This window comes from Somniosus microcephalus, chromosome 2, assembly GCF_052327205.1.
Source record: "Somniosus microcephalus isolate GS21.2 chromosome 2, FLI_Smic_1.0, whole genome shotgun sequence".
Taxonomy (NCBI): domain Eukaryota; kingdom Metazoa; phylum Chordata; class Chondrichthyes; order Squaliformes; family Somniosidae; genus Somniosus; species Somniosus microcephalus.
Window position 1 is genome coordinate 338,317,142 of NC_140988.1, and position 19,217 is coordinate 338,336,358.

Below are 19,217 nucleotides of genomic sequence, written 5' to 3' on the forward strand. Positions count from 1 at the left end.
ACAGATGCGAATCTTCCTTGGCTCCCCGGACTTATTGCTTAACGTTTTCTTCATGACAGGAACGATGGGTGTCTCCCACTCGCTCCAGTCGACCTTAGACAACACGCCCGCCTTCTCCAGATTCTCCAGCTCTGCCTCGACGGCTGGGCGAATTGCACATGGTACCGGTCTTGCTTTGAAAAACTTGGGAACTGCATTCTCTTCTATTTTTATCGAGGCGGTTACGCCTTTAAGCGTGCCCAGTTCTTGTTGAAATACCTCTTTGGCGTTAGCTAAGATTGTTGACAATCGTCCAGGAGTGACGTCTTCATCTTTTTTACCGTCCACCATCATTGCATGAATGGAGTGCCAATCTAAGTTTATCTTCCTGATCCATTCCCGTCCCAATAACGGTGGTCCACCATTTGGCAGCATGTAGAGATACAATTTCCGTATTTTCTTGCCATTGTATTCGACAGGCACCCTTATTTTTCCTCTGGGGTATACTTTTTGCCCCGTATACGTCGTCAAGACGATGGATGTCTCTCTCAAGGGTATGTGTGAAAATAGCCGCTCGTAGTCTCGTCGATTCATGACGGTTAGCGCTGATCCTGTATCCAATTCCATTTTAACTTGGGACCCTGCTATCGTGAGGGTGACCCAAATGGTTCGGTGATCCTCTTTTGCGATTACATTGTGAAGTTTGAGACAGCTTAGTCTCCTGTTCCCGGATTCAGTATCGCTCATCTGGTCTTCGGAACTACTGTCCGTCATCTTTTGTACTTTCTTGTACGGTTCCTTAGTAGCCTTTTTGTTGTCGCTGGTCTTCTTCCCAGACCTGCAAACTCTTGCAATGTGTCCCATCTTCCCGCATTGCCTGCATATTTTGTCTTTGGACCAGCAGTCCTTCTGGTCATGGTTAGTTCTGCCGCAGCGATAACATTTTGCAAATCCCCGTGTCATTTCGTGGGTGCCGTATTCCTGTGGTTTTTGTTGAATTTCTGCAGCTGCCCTGGCTGCTGCTTCATACGATACTGCCACGCTGAAAGCCTTATCTAGCGTCAGCTCTTTCTCGGAGAGTAACTTCTTCTGGGTTCCTTCACTCAGGAGTCCACAGACAAATTTGTCCCGTAGGGTATCTGCCAGTCCTGCTCCAAACTGGCAGTGCTTTGATAGCTTGCGTAGTTCCGTAAGGTACTCAGCATTGCTCTCATCTTTATGCTGAGTTCTCCTGTGGAATTTAAATCTTTCTGCTATCAACAGCAGTGCAGGGTTTAGGTGTTCCTGTAGGACAGCAACAATTTCGTTAAAACTCTTCGCCTTCGGTTTGGCTGGAGTAATCAGGTCCCGCAATAGGCCGTACGTTCTAGCGCCCATTAAGTTTAGCAATATCGATGCCTTTTTCTCCTCCGCTATTTCGTTTGCCTCGAAATATACCTCGACTCTTTCCACATACGTGGTCCAGTCCTCTATTGTATTATCAAAAGCAGTGATACAGCCAGTCTTCGGCATCTTGCAAATCTAAAATGGCGCCTCCCGCGCTTTGCCTTCTTCCCCGATTTAACAAAATGGCGCCTCCCGCGCTTTGCCTTCTTCCCCGCTGTTGTTAGCGCTGCTTTCCGCAGTTTCTTGCGCGTTTAATATTTCTTTTTTTATTATTTTCCCGTCGTGGAACAACCCTGTGGGACTCTTGCCTCCCTCTTCGCGGGTCTATACGCAGCCCGGCTTCGTAGCACCGGCCGCGCCCCGTGTGCTCCACCCTCTCTCTTCTTCCCGACAATGCTGCTCGGCCCCGTTGCAAACCACCCGCTCGAGTTCGCGACCGCCGCAGCCCAGGAAGGATCAGTGCACTACCTGCCACCAGCCCGATTAGCTGAAGCACCGTCGACAGGAACCAGGCCCCGCTTCCGACAGCTTCTCCAGCAATCTTCAACTCCGCAAACACAGGGGCGGATGCCCATGGTCGACGCCCGTTTCTACTGCCTCTTACTTTCTATTCTTTCTGGCCTCGACCTCTGCTCACTTCGCTGTAGGAATGGATCCCAGGAGGTGGTGCAGACTGTAGGTAGGTTCGTATCTGCTCGTCGCCAGTATTACGTCCGTGAATGATTGAGACACGGACAGGAGTTGAACAAAATAAGTCTTTACTGATGGAAGTCAATAGTGAAACTGAAAACAGAGGCTCACTAGCGCCTTTTATACAGGGGTGGTCACTGCCGGTACTGCAGTCTGAGACCAGTTATTCTCTTAAAGGTACATACACAACACACAGTATGTTGATGTATGTACATGTGTTGCTTGACATTTCATTCTTCTGATTCGAGAATCTGTAACAATACCTTCGTGCAGGTACCACCCATTTAATTGCAGAACCTATTTGATTGTCTAAAGTCATGAGTCCTTCACCCATTTTTATAAAACGTCAGTTGGACAGGTTGACATGCATAAGCTACTTATTTGTATGACTGCAGTTTGCAGATTGAGACCTGCCCCAGCTATTTGCAGCTGGCACTTCCTGATCAAACCTGTTCCTGAACATCATACCAAAGAAGTAGTATGCTCATCTTCCATAAGCAGTGGGGCGGAGGGAAGAGGTCAGAGCGTACGGAGGAAAAAGGGAGAGCCCACCAAAATCCCTGTATTAACTTTCTCCCACCCACCAAATTTTCTCTCCTCTCGTTAAAGTCTGACGCCAGACTCTGTTACATCACCCAAGTGATCACTGTATCTGTGAGGCTAGACAGTGAGTGAGTGTGGGTTACTGGACAGCTGCGGCGGGGGGAGGGGTTGGTGAACACCTCACAACCGGCCTAGAACTGGCCCTCACCCCATGTCCACAAAGACACAGGCCTAGAAATTCATTGACGCCACTTTTGGGGCGCTAAAGTGGGGCGTCCGCTAAAGTTTGCGGCCGCCACCAAATCGATGCCACTTCTCCGATATTCATTAGCTTCGCCCTAGGAGTTCGGGCGAGCGCTAAAACTGCTGCTGGACGCCTCTCTTTGGGCGCTAAGCCGGAGGTGGTGATCGATAGCGCCGAGGCCGGGCGCAGCACAGGTGCGGCCATCTCGTGATTGACAGCAGACACCCTGGCGCCGGCCAGCTCTTAAGGGGGAAGGGTCGACTGTGTCTGCTGCCACGCCCTGGATAGTGGAGCCCTCCAGCTAGGCCTGAACACTGCTGCTGGACCCAAATAGCGCCTGAAGACATGGAGAAGGCCCGTGAACGTGCGCAGTGCTTCTCAGAGCGTGATCTGAGTGTGCTGCTTGCTGCTGTGGAGAAGAGGCGCCATGTTTTGTACCCGGACAATGGCAAGAAGGCGACGGTCCGCGTCTACAGGAGAGCCTGGAGGCATGTCGCCACCAAGCTGTCAGTCAACAGCGACGTCCCCAGGAGCGGTGCCCAATGCCGCAAAAAGTTAAATGACCTCACACGCATTGTCAGGGTGAGTACCCTTTCCAATGACCTCCTAATCCTTGCATGTGCACCTCACATTATGGGCAAAGGGACCTGAAAGCTCTAATGGCCAGCCTTCATCCAGCAGCTATGGGACAGGCATGAGCATCAATTGCACATTCTGCACTTAACACACTGGCCAAGCTATTCCACCATGGGAGGCATTGCACACCAGATCATGGCGACACACTGGCCAAGCTATTCCACCATGGGAGGCATTGCACACCAGATCATGGCGACACACTGGCCAGGCTATTCCACCATGGGAGGCAGTGCACACAAGATCACGGCGACACACTGTACTTAGAGGCCGTCCTTTCTCTTGCAGGCCAAGCTAGCGAATAATCGCAAGAGCCGGACTGCAACCGGGGGAGGCCGCCCCCATATCCAGCCACTCACCGACCTGCAACATCGCGTGGAGCGCCTCATGGGTGGCCGGGTGATTGGGCCCGTTGCATGTGGAGATGCCGACCCGGTTCTGGGCAGCAATGGTAAGGACATCACCTTTTGCACCTCTCTCGTCCCACTTGCGCATCAGATCTACATCCTTTGCCACTGTCCGACCAATGCGCTGAATGCCACCACTCATGCATCCCGCACTGACGCCCTCTCCTCACTCTAAAGCTACTCTTGTGCCTTCCTGCTTTCAGATGGTGAAGAGGAGGTCCCTGAACTTGCCAGTGACAGACCCTCCGAAGAGGAGCAGGAGGAGGAGCAAGAGGAAGGCGGCCCATCAGGGGAACCCTCAGCTGCGGCCACCCAAGCCAATGTAGGGGACACGTCTTCCCTGGAGGGCAGCATGGCGGAAGTGTCGAAGGGGAGGGGAGCTCCTGGGACCTGCGGGCTGCAGAAAGGCGGGAGGGGGGTGGAAGCTCGGCGGCCTTCTCCCCAGAGGGGGGAAGCGTCGGAGGGGAGTCCAATTGCTGGGCCCAGCGGCCTCCAGCAACGCAGGAAGGGTCGGCCAGCTCGGCGGCCTTCTCCCCAGAGGGAGAGTCCGGCCTCCAGTCAGGAGATGCTCTTCGCCGAGGAGATGGAACGCCTCGAAGACTTGTCCGCGGACTCGGAGCGCCGGCACACGGAGCTCATGGCGGCAGTGGCATGGTTGCCTGAGTCCATCGATTCCCTCTCTCAGAGTGTGGCCGAGTTCGGGCCCTCAGAGGCCACCAGTCGGGCGGAATACCGGGCAGATCAGGCAGCGAGTCGGGCGGAATTCGGGGCAGCTCTGTCAGCGACTGGCCAGGTGATCAGTGGTGCCGTCCAGTCACTGGCTGCTCTGATGCGGTCAGTGAACAGGTCAACACGGGCACTCACTGCTGCCACACTCGCTGTGTCAGCCAGGCATCGCCAGGGCACCCGGCGCGCTGCAGCAGCACAGCGGTCTGTCCCTCGGCAGATTGGTGCGCATGCTGCAGTGCTGGCCCGGGCGAGTGCCAGTGTCTCAGGCGACCAGCGAGCACCTGCCATCCGCCAGCTTGCCGCCATTCCTCCAGCCGCCACTGCCAGTCCCCCAGTGGAACTACCAGGAGCTGCTGCAGCGACTGATGCTGGCCAGCCACAGCTGCAGCAATCAACAGCCGCCCGCTCGACGGCCAGACCTCGACTAGGCCGACCCCCAAGGGCATCTGCCGTCACGACATGTGCCCCTCAGGAGCCTGCCCCCAGCCTTGCAGCAGCCAATGGCCTTACTTTGAGGCGGAGCAGCAGGGCGGGCAGGGGCCACCCAAAGATGGCCAAGGCATCGCCCTAGCGGGCCAAATAGTCGAATGTGTGGCCATTTGTGTTTGTTTCTTGAGGCCGAGAATTGGAGGTTTGTTTTTTGAAGGCCGATGATGTGATGTTTGTTTTTGACGAAGGCCAAGAATGACGGCCATTTTAGTTGCCCTATTTTGTTAATCCTCTCCAGGTTGTGGGAGCGAGTAATGTGTTTGAGTGTTTTTTGGGGGTTTCATCTGTTTTTGGTTTTCATGTGGGAAGGGCCCAGAGTTTGTACAATAAACCATTTTATTTATTCACATTGTCCATGTTTGATCTTTGAAGTGTTTGTTGCCTTAACCGGCTGAGGGCTTGCGGAGTGGCTGCAATCATGTTCTATCATTGGCACAAGCCATTCCCTGACAGGGGGCTTAGAAGTGACGTTCAATAAGCCGCCGACGGGTGGCCCTTGGGCCTTGTGCCTCCCTCCTGGGCTGGTCCTCGTCGTCCTCATGCTCCTCCTGCTCCTCCTCCTGAGGTGGTGGTCCAACGTGAGGTGGCAGTGCCTGAGTCCTGCGGATAGCCAGGTTGTGCAGCATGCAGCAAACGACGACGAATTGGGAGACTCGATCCTGCGAATACTGGAGGGCTCCCCCGGAGCGATCGAGACAGCGGAACCGTTGCTTGAGCACGCCGATTGTTTGTTCTATGAGGTTCCTCGTCGCTTGATGGCTCTCGTTGTATGCCTCTTCAGCAGGGGTCGTGGGCGCGCGAAGCGGGGTCATGAGCCAGGTACACAAAGGATAGCCTTTGTCCCCGATAAGCCATCCTCTTGGGGGAGGCTGTGCCTGGAACATGTCAGCCACAGTTGTCTGTCGCAGGATAAAGGCATCGTGGCTGCTGCCTGGAAAGCGGGCATTGACAGCTAGGATGCGCTGCCTGTGGTCACACACCAGCTGTACATTGAGGGAATGGTAGCCCTTCCGGTTGCGGTAATCCTCGGCATGCTCAAGAGGTGCCCGCAAAGCCACATGCGTGCAGTCAATGGCGCCCTGCACCATGGGGAAGCCCGCTATTCTTGCAAACCCCACTGCACGCTGCTGCTGCTTGTCCAGGGTCATGGGGAAGGAGATGAATTGATGTCTCCTTCTGAAAAGGGCTTCGGTCACCTGGCGGATGCAGCAATGCACGGCGAACTGGGAGATGTTAGCGATGTCCCCAGTAGCGGATTGGAAGGAGCCGGAGGCATAGAAGTTGAGAGCCACCGTCACCTTCACTGCCACCGACAGAGACGTCCTGCGCATCAGCTGTGGCTGCAGATCTCTCTGAAGCAGCCGGCAGATGTCTGCAACCACCTCCCTTCGGAATCGCAGCCTCCTAACACACATCGCGGCAGACATGGTCAGATAGGAGGTCTGCTGGCGGTATACCCTGCGTGGGTAAGGCCTCAGTTGGCGACGCCTGTTGCCCCCTCTGCGTCTAGCCAGGGCTGCCACTCTCTCACGGCGTCTGTAAGCCCTTCTGGCATAAGGCTGAAATTCAGCGTTGCCACCCAATGCAGCCCCCATTATATGCTGGCAAACACTGAGCTCTGAATGAAGGCAAAGATAATTGGTAAGCTCTGGCCTGAGCCAAAAATACCTGTCCAAGTGTTGGTCCAAACCAGTAAACTCTCCTCCTTGGTCTCTGTCCAAAAAACCGTTGCACAAGAGTGAATGCTGCAAAATGGCTGGCCTTTATACTGCTGGGTAAGTGCCCTTTAATTTGCGCTCCCCGCGGCCCGGCTCGGCTGTGTACCGTTCCACTTCACAGTCGCTCGGGCCGCCCGGCGCACAATGGGCCGGCACGAGTGAAGTTCCAGTTCGGGGCGCACAAAAGGCGTTGCACTAGCAAATGACGTCATGATGTGCGTGCGCAGCAGGGCGCGCGCTAAGACTTTGCGCCGGCGCTAAATGTGTACTGAAGTTGGGGAGAGGCGCAGATCGCGCTGCGCCCGGCCGCTAAGCGCCTAGCGCTCGAAATCTACTCCTAAGGCGCTAACGGCTGCCGCGCCCAACTGAATTTCTAGGCCACAGTTTCCAGTGGTGATCACTGGGTAGCAATCTATCAGGAGTGGGAACCCACTCTAATTTTCCTCTCCTTGCCCTGCAGAAACTCCAGTCGACTCACACTCTTGTGTTGTTGCATCTCCATTATTTTCAGTAGGTTTTCACAACCAATTTTAGCTGCTATGGGTAGGAAAGACATGGGGGGGGGAAGACATTGGGCCCGAAATGAGCGGAATGCCAGCAGAGTGATCATTCCACGTCGTGATCGGTGCTGGCGTGATGCTAGCGCCAAATTCAGCACCGGGTCTCATTTGCATTTGGCTGCGGGCGCCAAGTGGTCGTCCTGAAGCGACTCACTGGTAGTAACGGCAACAATTTGAGGTGGCTACAATGCTGGCAGCGGCTCTCAGGTAGGTCCTCCAGGAGGGGGGGGGCGGGGAAAGAGGCGGCGGGAGAAAGAGGATGCTGAGAGGGGGTGAGCCTGGGCCCTGCAGCAGCCCGTAGTTGTTTTGCGGAGCAAGGATGAGTGTTTCTGTTCCTTCTGACTCCAGAAAACACAAAACATTCAACGTTTTTAGGCATATTTCAGTGGTGTCTAGCAGAGGGACGACTTGTTAAGCCGCTCTCAACCTGGGAAAACTAGTCCGAGCTCGTGCAGCGCAAGCTCTGCCTAGTTGCTGTCCAATTTCACATCAGAGTCCTACAACTGGCATAGGATAACGATTTGAATAACCAAATCAGCTTGTTGCCCATTTCAGATGGGCACCCTGGCTGACTAAAAGTCGCCTGATTCAATTTTGCATGAGACGCACTTCCGTGGTCAATTGGGTGTGAATTTGTGACCCGATCTTGGACCCCATCTCGCCTATAAAATGCCTGAAAAATGGACACATCAATGTCCAATTTCTCTCCTAAGGTTTTAGTCCTCGGTAATGTTTGTTTAACATTCTATAGGAAATAACAAACTGAATGTTTGGAAAACATCAAATGACTGGAATTGATTAAAAGGCAATCATCTCATCCAGGGCTTCAGACGACATCTTAAACCAGAGAGACTCCATGAACTGAGAGACTGACGTTCATGAAATTTGTAACCAGCATCTGTGCCCTAAATTAAGATTACAGCCTTGTACTGTACTGTGAAGTATATTGAAGCATTTCTCTTTGGTTGCGAGCTCTTTTGTTCACTGATGGTGGCCATTATGGACGCCGATAACCATTTGTGCCACAGCTTTGATGCATCATGACAGTCAACCAATTGATTAAATATTGTCGTATAGGACTTCTACCCCTATTGCTCAGTGAATTTCATCTAGTGGGTAGCTGAGGCAAACCGACCAGGAATGTCCCAGGTTTGATCTCTGGCATGTACTAAGCTAGCAGATCTCAGCTGGACAGTGGCAAGAGCAATAGAACAACCGGTGTCCCTAATCTGCTAATGATCCCAGCTTCGCAACAAGGAGTAATATTAGAATTAACCAGACAAATTGCTCCACAAACCAAGAATGGCCAGGCACCACAAGCCAAAGAATCAAGCAACAGCTTTCAATCGGTCAGGCATGGGGCACCACAATTAACCCCCTTGTTAGGGAGGGCAAAGTTAGCCAAGGGTCCCACTCCTCGTCACTGTCCAGCAACCCCCGTTTGAAGTGCACGCTTGAATGTTGGGGGAGGATGGGGATCAGGCTCGGCCATGAAGTCCTCCCAGGATTCAATAGCCTGATGACACTCACAGTCAAGGCTCAAACTTGAATAATGGTCACTTGGACAAAGCACTGGAAGTTGGCCATTTCCTGTGGAACTGTACCACTGTGAGGATGGGGATGAGGAGGTGAAGAAGAGAAGAATTAGCTAACAAAATTGAAGTGAAAATAGGCTGGTTTCAAAAGCACAGCATTTTGTTTAGGTGCTGGATGAGTCATTGGGGATCTGTGTATTCAAATTGGACTCTCTAAGACCAGACAAAAATTCTCAGATATTCCTTTCCTTGCTTTTTTCTTCCTGCCTCTGCTTTCTGGCTTGTTTTGTGTGTTACTCTTCCGTTTCATCTCCAGACAAAACAAACAGTTACACAATAGGAGGCAGAATTTATCCCTTTTACCTAACATCACAGAAGTAATTCTATGATCTTAGACAGTGCTTTCCCCCAAGCATGAATAGCAGCATAGAATGCTTGCAGGATGAGGCTGGCTGAATGCATGCCTACCTCCCAATATTGGCCTTTTTGAACGCAGGGATATTCCTCTTGGAGCTTCAACATGAAAGCAGTGTTGAAAACTCTTCAAAAATAGCGCAGTTGCAAAGATTACTGTGGACTTAATCTGCCAAGCAAATGTTGTCTACATGAAGAATTATTGATGATGATGATGATGTAGTCTCAAGACCTCGTTACAACAAAGTATCTCCAACACTATTAGCATTACATTAGATTGATATCGGTGCCGAGCCCTTTGTCATAAAATGAAGAGAAACGCGAAGCATCTTTCTTCAATCATTCCCACTTCAAAAGGGAGCACAGTAGCGCCCTGCAGCGTGAAATAGATTTTTTGCTGTGCACAGCAAACTCTTCCCCATTCATTTCTGTGTATAAAAAAGACTAATTTCTTTTAGAGGGATAGTTTTACAGTCCAACATGAGGGGCCACTAGGGACATAATTCAAAGTCTGTGCACATATTTCCAATATACAGAAGATAGATACCTCGCAGGGAACTGCAGGTTCAAAAGGAGCTTAACTCTTGTGATTTCCATTTCTCAAGATCAGTACCTTAAACGCAGTGAGAGTTATTTATTATTTTGTATGATTGTATGCTTGTGAATTATGAATCATCTTAAGATTTTCTTGCTATGTAGTGATAATGTACAATCCCAAATTAATATGATGTTGCTCGCCAATGTCCTCTTTAGTATTCACTTTCTCCCAATCATTGCAATGTCCTTATATGATGTTGTTCTCCTAATAGTTACTCCTGATAGATTGCATGAAAAAGTGTAAAAAATCAATATCTCCTATAGGAGTAAAGGGGACTTTTTGGGAGAGGCTGTGCTTATAGAAGTAACTGACTCTGTACAACTGAAGTAAGCTTTGACTTCATTACACTGACTTGCTTCTATTCAATTATAATACCATACTGTTTGTATCTCCATTACATTCAAGTTAATAGCCAATTAAAATTACACTTTAAACTGAAGCATAGACTGAATATTACCCACAATTAAAACTCCCTTCTACATACTAAAGTAAAGAAAGACTTGCATTTTTATAGCTCATGACCTCAGGGTGTCCCAAAGCAATTTACAGCCAATAAAGTACTTTTGAAGTGTAGTCACTGTTGTAATGTAGGAAACACAGCAGCCAATTTGCACACAGCAAGCTCCCACAAACAGCAATGTGATAATGACCAGATAATCGGTTTTAGTGATGTTGATTGAGGGATAAATATTGGCCAGGGCACAGGGGAGAACTCCCCTGCTCTTCTGCGACATAGTGCCAGGGGATCTTTTACATCCATCTGAGAAGGTTGGCAGGACCTCGGTTTAACGTCTCATCCAAAAGACGGCACCTCCGACAGTGCAGCACTCCCTCAGCACTGCTCTGGAATGTCAGTCTAGATTTTTGTGCTCAAATCTTTGGAGTGGGACTTGAACCCACAACCTTCTGACGCAGAGGTGAGATTGCTACCACTGAGCCATGGCTGACAACCAGTACAGCACATATAAAAATATTTTTCTAAACTACAGACACTCATTAGGAGGAATATTTCTCCTAGGTGAAAGCTGCGAGACTCTGAGAAAATTGAAGCAATGTAGACCTAAATGTAGCCGGCAAATCAGAAACCAGTGGTCAAACAAACCTAACTGGACAACTAAGGTAAAGCAATTGCACTGAGGTATGTAGAACCCAACTCAATCGTTAAGGAAATGGGAGGTCATGTTGACTGAACTAGACTAGGAAGGAAATTAGATGCTATCAAGGCACACAAGTACAACCAGACCAGCTACATTCTGGGAGGCATAGGCTCAACTAGGCCATCAAGGAATTTGGATTCTGCATGAGGCATGTGGGTGCAGCTCAATGCCAGGGAAAGTGGAAGTCATGACGACCCAACAGGATCACCAAGCAAACTGCATACTGCCGATAGCCAGGTAACTCAATTAGACCACCAAGCAAACTGCATACTGCCGATAGCCAGGTAACTCAATTAGGTCACCAAGCAAACTGCATACTGCCGATAGCCAGGTAACTCAATTAGGTCACCAAGCAAACTGCATACTGCCGATAGCCAGGTAACTCAATTAGACCACCAAGCAAACTGCATTCCAGGAGTCAAGGAGATCAATGAGATGCCAACAAGTCAGATAGAGTTGACTAGGAAAATGGAATGCTTTTGAATCACATAACCCAACTCAACTGCAGGGAAATTAAATGTTATTGACATGCATAGAGTTCTTAAATTACTAGGAAAACCAACAAGGGCATATACAATTTAAACTAACAACAAAATCCCACCAATCTTTAAGGCCACTCTTTTCTAACTGCTGGTACTAGTAAGCATATTTTGTGATCCCGGTGTTGAAATTGCAGGCGGAGTACTGGGAATTTTCCACTTGTACAAATAGTGAGAGGCTGATCCTCCCAGATCTTCTGGGGTTGGCTTCACTTAATATGCACAGCTCCCAGATGGGTGAGTAGAATGAACACCACGACACCATCCTAAATGGAAAACTACCCCGTACCTGCATGTATTTAAAATTAAAAGAAGCTCCTGTTACGTGTGATTACGGGAGCATTGCTGCCAAGTTGTATCCGAATCGTAATGTGGCAATGCTCACAATCTAGGCTCGCACATGAGGGATGGCCATTTGGGTGAGGTAGTGGGGTTGCTGCTGACACAGACATCTGGTTATGTTTTCAGTTCATCAGTTAATCTTGTTTGCTCAGATAAGCATGTCTTAATTAGCATTCGATGATCAGTAACATAGAGGTTAATAATATTACTGGTGTTTCCACACAGACAGCTTTCGAGCAGCACTGCAGCAAGAGTTCTTAGCTCATTTATTTTCGATGTTAAAGTACTGTCAAGTAACACCACCATTTCATGGTGAGTCCACATGTTATGTAGTTGTAACTCAGATAAACTTCTGTATCTGAAACTTTTAAAGGTTGAAACTTGAGACTTTTTTCCCCACTTACCCCCTCTCCTTCCTTCCTTTAAGGTGTTGATTCCTTATTGAGTATAGATCCACAGGTGTCAGCAGGCTCCCAGTACTTTGCCCAAGTTGGCCGTTATTCACCTGCAATCCTCAGTTGGCAAGCAATCGGACTGTGGAGGACATCGAAGCCCAATCTGATCCCTGTAAACCTGGTTTTCTGCACACATCCCTGAGGATCATTGTAGCAGTGATGAGCAGGTGACCCTGGCCAGTTTTACTTCTCTAACGCCAGAGGCGATGAGGCAAATGCTAGTGCTGCTACTACTGCCCTGCCGAGACCAGGTAATACAGGTGTTCAGAGCCACATGTAGCCTCAAGCCTTTGGCAATCCAGCCCCGTGACCCCAGGCGATCCAGCCCCGTGACCCCAGGCGATCCAGCCCCGTGACCCCAGGCGATCCAGCCCCGTGACCCCAGGCGATCCAGCCCCGTGACCCCAGGCGATCCAGCCCCGTGACCCCAGGCGATCCAGCCCCGTGACCCCAGGCGATCCAGCCCCGTGACCCCAGGCGATCCAGCCCCGTGACCCCAGGCGATCCAGCCCCGTGACCCCAGGCGATCCAGCCCCGTGACCCCAGGCGATCCAGCCCTGTTTACACTTATTTCTGATTTGCTGGGTTGTCAGGTTTGAACTTGTGAACCTCGAGTTTGGAAAAACCTGCTTTTAGTGCTGTTGCATCATTGGTGGATAAATCATAAACCAAAACACCAAGATCTATCAATATCAGCAACTTGGGCTATATGCATATTAATGGAAACTTTGCTGGTGGCCTACCAAAACTTCATACTGTAATATACATCAACATGGCCCATGAAGAGAAAGACATAACATTCACTGCACTTCAAAGCAATTCATTACAAGGTTGATGCCATGATTCGGCACTCTCAGATGGATGGTACATCACAGGGCTTTAACTTCGGGAGACGCTCTCCCTTCAAGCACTCGATCATGGAAGCACCCCTTATATGAGAAGCAATTTGGAATGTTTCAGGGAGACGATAAAGCATTATATGAATGTACTTTCTTTAACCGAGTGAGAGCAAAGTACCTTTCCAATAGGAAGGGGGGAATCTCAGCACGGGCTCCACTTCTTGCCTCATTTCAGCATCTATTACCCGCTGGCCGCGGAGAGGGCCTAGTAAAAGTGATCACCATCTCGCTGGCGGAGTGTGGTCTGCACGGCCAAGAGGCTACGAGGAAGAGAAAAAGGGGACAAGTTTAAAGGGTAGGTTTGATGATTTCTTATAGCGTAAAAGAAAAGAAACAGTTGACAGACCAGCAGATTGGATGTAAAATATGAAGATGTTCAGGGACAGCGGGAGAGCTGTGAAAATAACATGGTATATCAATATATTCTTTACAACTTTAATTTATTTTGTCTTTGACTGGTAGGATTTGGGTCACAGCCATATTTCCCCAAGTTAAGCCATACCCTGTGGGGAAGGGGTTGGAGGAGCCAAGACGCCGAGTACATACACAAGAGTCCAAATTGAAGCATGAGTTTCCCTTTCCGAATGCCCATCTCGAGAGTGCATTGACTATGGGGGTCTGTCTGCCCTTGGGCCCACAGGTGGTTTGGTGAAACAGGGAGGTGCAAAAAAAAGGTACATTCAAAAGATAGAGTGATGACAGGAAAACAAAAATGATTTCTGATTGAGACAAAGAAAGACAACAAACCATTTTTGAAGATACTCAGGGAAGGTTTCCATCGTGCACTGTATGTAGTAAAATTGTTATTGCATTAAAAAAATTTTTTTTTTTTTTTTTAATGGGATGTGGGCGTTGCTGGCAAGGCCAGCATTTATTGCCCATCCCTAATTGCCCTTGAGAAGGTGTTGGTGAGCCGCCTTCTTGAACCGCTGCAGTCCGTGTGGTAAAGGTACTCCCACAGTGCTGTTAGGGAGACAGTTCCAGGATTTTGACCAAGTGTCGATGAAGGATTGGTGATATACTTCCAAGTCAGGATGGTGTGTGACTTGGAGGGGAACTTGGAGGTGGTGGTGTTCCCATGCGCCTGCTGCCCTTGTCCTTCTAGGTGGAAGAGGTCGCGGGTTTGGGAGGTGCTGCCGAAGAAGCCTTGGTGAGTTGCTGCAGTGCATCTTGTAGATGGTACACACTGCAGCCACGGTACGCCGGTGGTGGAGGGAGTGAATGTTTAAGGTGGTGGATGGGGTGCCAATCAAGCAGGGCTGCTGTGTCCTGGATGATAAGATGTTTATAAGATGATGTTTACAATTGTAGCATATGATGTACAGCAGATACTCCTCCCTTTGCCACCCACCCAACATTGGTCACTACCTTTTGAAAATTATTGCATAAAGGCAAAACAAGGCTACCGTCAGTTTGAAATTTAATGACTTTCTCAAGCGCTGCAGTATAAGCTCTGGCTCAGTCATATTATTTTCCTCTTTTTCCCACAAATTTTCTCTCATTCTCCTCTCCTGAAGGCTATAATTCCTTGCTAGTGTATGTTTTCCTGGGCATCAGACACTTTCTGCTGCCTCTCCTAGGTGGCCAGCATTCAAGTGTGAGTAATCAGTGAGGCTTGAAAGGCTAATCCACCAGGGGAAGCATCACAGCCGAGCCCAATCTTTCCTCACCTGGCACTCGCACTCCAGCACGTCCCGCGGGGTGGTGGTCAGGAGCGGGATCCCACCCAGGCTGATTTACAACTCCGTAACTAAGAGTGGCTGGGGCTAACTGTATCATCAGTACTGCCACCACATCAGTGGTCAGCTAGTTTGTCATGGATCAGGAATGAATCCTGGGACCTTCCTGTTCTGTAAGGTTTAATTACTCACTGCTTTAACCAGCAGCCATTCGTTGTCACTCCTGAGACAGACTGAAATCATAATGTTTCTGTGCCTTCCTTACTCGAGGTTTAATTAATAGGGAACAAGCACGTTTCACAGAAAATCAATAAGATGGGTTAGTAGATCACATCGCTTTCCTTTCATGTTTTTAATTATGATGTTTTCCACTTTATGTCAAAAGTAGAAACTGTATTTTCTTTACTCGGTGACACTTTTTGTCAGCAAAAAATGTTGGAAATACACAACAGCTCGGTCAGCACCAGTAAAAAAAGAAATTAGTCAGAGCTTCGCACTGATAACATAACCCTGTCTTTTCTCCTCACAGATGCTGACTGTGTGTTTCATAGAGTCATAAGAACATAAGAACATAAGTAGTAGGAGCAGGAGTAGGCCATACGGCCCCTCGGGCCTGCTCTGCCATTCAATAGGATCGTGGCTGATCCGAATCTAGACTCACGTCCACTTCCCTGCCCTCTCCCCGTAACCCCTAATTCCCTTATCAGTTAGGAAACTGTTTATCTCCATTTTAAATTTAATGTTGCAGCTCCCACAGCTCTCTGGGGTAGCAAATTCCATAGATTTACTACCCTCTGAGTGAAGAAGTTTCTCCTCATCTCAGTTTTGAAAGGGCAGCCCCTTATTCTTAGATTATGTCCCCTAGTTCTAGACTCACCCATCAGTGGAAACATCCTCACCGCATCCACCCGATCAAGCCCCCTCACAATCTTATATGTTTCGATAAGATCGCCTCTCATTCTTCTGAACTCCAATGAGTAGAGTCCCAACCTACTCAACCTTTCCTCATACGTCAACCCCCTCATCTCCGGAATCAACCGAGTGAACCTTCTCTGAACCGCCTCGAGAGCGAGTATATCTTTTCTTAAATATGGAAACCAAAACTGCACGCAGTATTCCAGGTGTGGCCTCACCTGTATAACTGCAGCAAGACTTCCCTGTTTTTATACTCCATCCCCCTTGCAATAAAAGCCAAGATTCCATTGGCCTTCCTGATCACCTGCTGCACTTGCATACAAACCTTTTGTGTTTCATGCACCAGGACCCCCAGATCCCTTTGTACTGTAGCACTTTGCAGTTTCTCTCCATTTAGATAATAACTTGCTCTTTGATTTTTTCTGCCAAAGTGCATAACCTCACACTTTCCAACATTATATTGCATCTGCCAAATCTCTGCCCACTCACTTAGCCTGTCTATGTCCTTTTGCAGGTTTTTATGTCCTCCTCACTCACTGCTTTCCCTCCCATCTTTGTATCGTCGGCAAACTTGGATATGTTGCACTCGGTCCCTTCCTCCAAATCGTTAATATAGATTGTAAAGAGTTGGGGTCCCAGCACTGACCCCTGCGGAACACCACTGATTGCCAGCCCGAGAATGAACCATTTATCCCAACTCTTTGGCTATCTAACAGAAAACAATCTTCCACCCATGCCAGTATATTACCCCCAATCCCGTGATTTCTTATCTTGATCAGTAATCTTTTGTGTGGAAACTTGGCAAATGTCTTTTGGAAGTCCAAATACACTACATCCACTGGTTCCCCTTTATCCACCCTGTATGTTACATCCTCAAAGAATTCAAGCAAATTTGTCAAACATGACTTCCCCTTCATAAAACTATGCTGACTCTCCTATTAAATTATGTTTATCCAAATGCTGTGTTACTGTTTCCTTAATAATGGACTCCAACATTTTGCCAGCCACAGATATTAGGCTAACTGGTCTATAGTTTCCAGCTTTTTGTCTACTTCCCTTCTTAAATAAGGGTGCTACATTAGCAGCTTTCCAATCTGCCGGGACCTTTCCTGAGTCCAGGGAGTTCTGGAAAATAATCACCAATGCATCCACAATCCCTACCGCCACTTCTCTCAAGACCCTAGGATGTAGGCCATCAGGTCCGGGGGATTTATCCACCAAAAGTCCCATTATTTTACTGAGTAGCATCTCCTTAGTGATTTTAATCGTGTTTAGCTCCTCCCCACCCATTGCCCCCTGTTTGTCCAGTGTTGGGATATTTTTAGTGTCCTCTACTGTAAAGACTGATACAAAATATTTGTTCAGCGTCTTTGCCATCTCCATGTTCCCCACCACTAGTTTCCCGGTCCCATCCTCTAAGGGACCAACGTTCACTTTAGCCACCCTTTTTCTTTTTATATAGCTGTAGAAACTCTTGCTATCTGTTTTTATATTTTTTGCTAGTTTACTTTCATAATCTATCTTCCCTTTCTTAATTAATATTTTTGTTATTGTTTGCTGGCTTTTAAATGCTTCCCAATCTTCTATCCTCCCACTAGATTTGGCTACTTTATATGCCCTTGTTTTCAGTCGGATACTATCCTTTATTACTTTACTAAGCCACGGATGGCTGTCTTTTCTTTTATTCCCCTTTTTCCTCAGTGGAATATATTTATCTTGAAAGATGTGAAATATCTCCTTGAATGTAGACCACTGCTCTTGTACTGTCTTACACTTTAATCTGTTTTCCCAGTCCACTTTAGTCAATTCTACTCATACCTTCATAGTCTCCTTTATTTAAGCTCAGTACGCTGGTTTGAGATCGAACTCTCATCCTCAAACTGAATTTGGAATTCAACCATATTATGGTCACTCATTCCAAGGGGACATTTTACTAGGACATTTTTTATTAATCCTGTCTCATTACACAGGACCAGATCTAAGATTGCCTGCCCCCTGGTTGGTTCAGTTACATACTGCTCAAGGAACCCATCCCTAATACACTCTATGAACTCTTCCTCAAGGCTGCCATGCCCAATTTGATTAGTCCAGTCAATATGAAAGTTAAAATCCCCCATGATTATAGCTGTTCCCTTATTACAAGCCCCAACTATTTCCTGATTTATACTCCGACCAACAGAGTTGCAACTGTTAGGAGGCCTATAGACTACGCCCACTAGTGACTTTTTCCCCTTATTATTCCTTATCTCCACCCAAACTATTTCACTATCCTGATCCTTTGACCCAATATCATTTCTGACTATTGCAGTGATTCCATCCTTGATTAACATAGCAACCCCACCTCACTTTCCTTCCTGTCTGTCCTTCCTCATTGTCAAATACCCTTGTATGTTTAGTTCCCAGTCATGATTATCTTGCAGCCATGTTTCCGTAATGGCCACCAGATCATACCCATGTGTAGTTATTTGTACCGTCAATTTGTCAATTTTGTTACGAATGCTGCGTGCATTCAGATAAAGAACTTTCAAATATGTTTTCTGACAATTTATTCCTGCTTTTACCCCTTTTATTACTTTACCTTTATCATTATACATTCTGTCCCTTCCTGACATGCTCTGGTTTTTAATTTCCCCACTGCTACCTTGCTCTATTGCCTTCTCCGCTGTCATTTTTATTTTTCGCTTTCTTAAAACCTCCCCCCCCACTAATTAGTTTAAAGTCCTCTCTACAGCCCTAGGCACAGGAGGAGGCCATTCAGCCCATCGAGTCCATGCCGGCTCTCTGCAGAGCAATCCAGTCAGCCCCATTCCCCCGCTCTATCCCCGTAGGCCTGCAAGTTTATTTCCCTCGAGTGCCTATCCAGTCTCCCCTTGAAAACATTGAGTGTCTCCGCTTCCACTACTTCCATTGGCAGCGAATTCCAGGTCCTCACCACTCGCTGCGTAAAAAAGTTTTCCCTCACCCCCCCCCCCCCGTATCTCTTGCCCAACACCTTAAATTTGTGTCTCCTGCAGCATTTTATTGTTTTTCCAGCATTTGCAGTTTTCTTTTCCTTTTTATCTGCAACTTTTGCCAACTCGCTGCCCTGTGTTCTAGCAGAAGCCACGATACCTCTCACTATTTCGATGGTACCGTTATGTGCCATGTAATGATTGTACTACTTCATTATGATTGTACCCTGGGTTATTTGTGTCTGTGTTGAGAATGGGTTCTCCAAAACTTTCTCCCGCTCTTATCTTACAACCCATTAGTTTTGTAGACCGACATAAAGATCTTGCTATGAAAGGTCATCGACCTGAAACGCTG

At 48.2% G+C, this 19,217-nt stretch overlaps 1 protein-coding gene across 2 annotated transcripts in view; it reads right to left on the reverse strand.

Moving 5' to 3' along the window:
• Positions 1 to 19,217, reverse strand: part of fgfr3 (fibroblast growth factor receptor 3) — a 346,406-nt gene that overhangs the window by 313,032 nt on the left and 14,157 nt on the right. For both annotated transcript variants that reach the window (XM_085975421.1, XM_085975422.1), the window contains exon 2: positions 13,436 to 13,577. The gene's annotated coding sequence lies outside the window, so the exon portion shown is untranslated. The remainder of the gene's footprint in view (positions 1 to 13,435; positions 13,578 to 19,217) is intronic.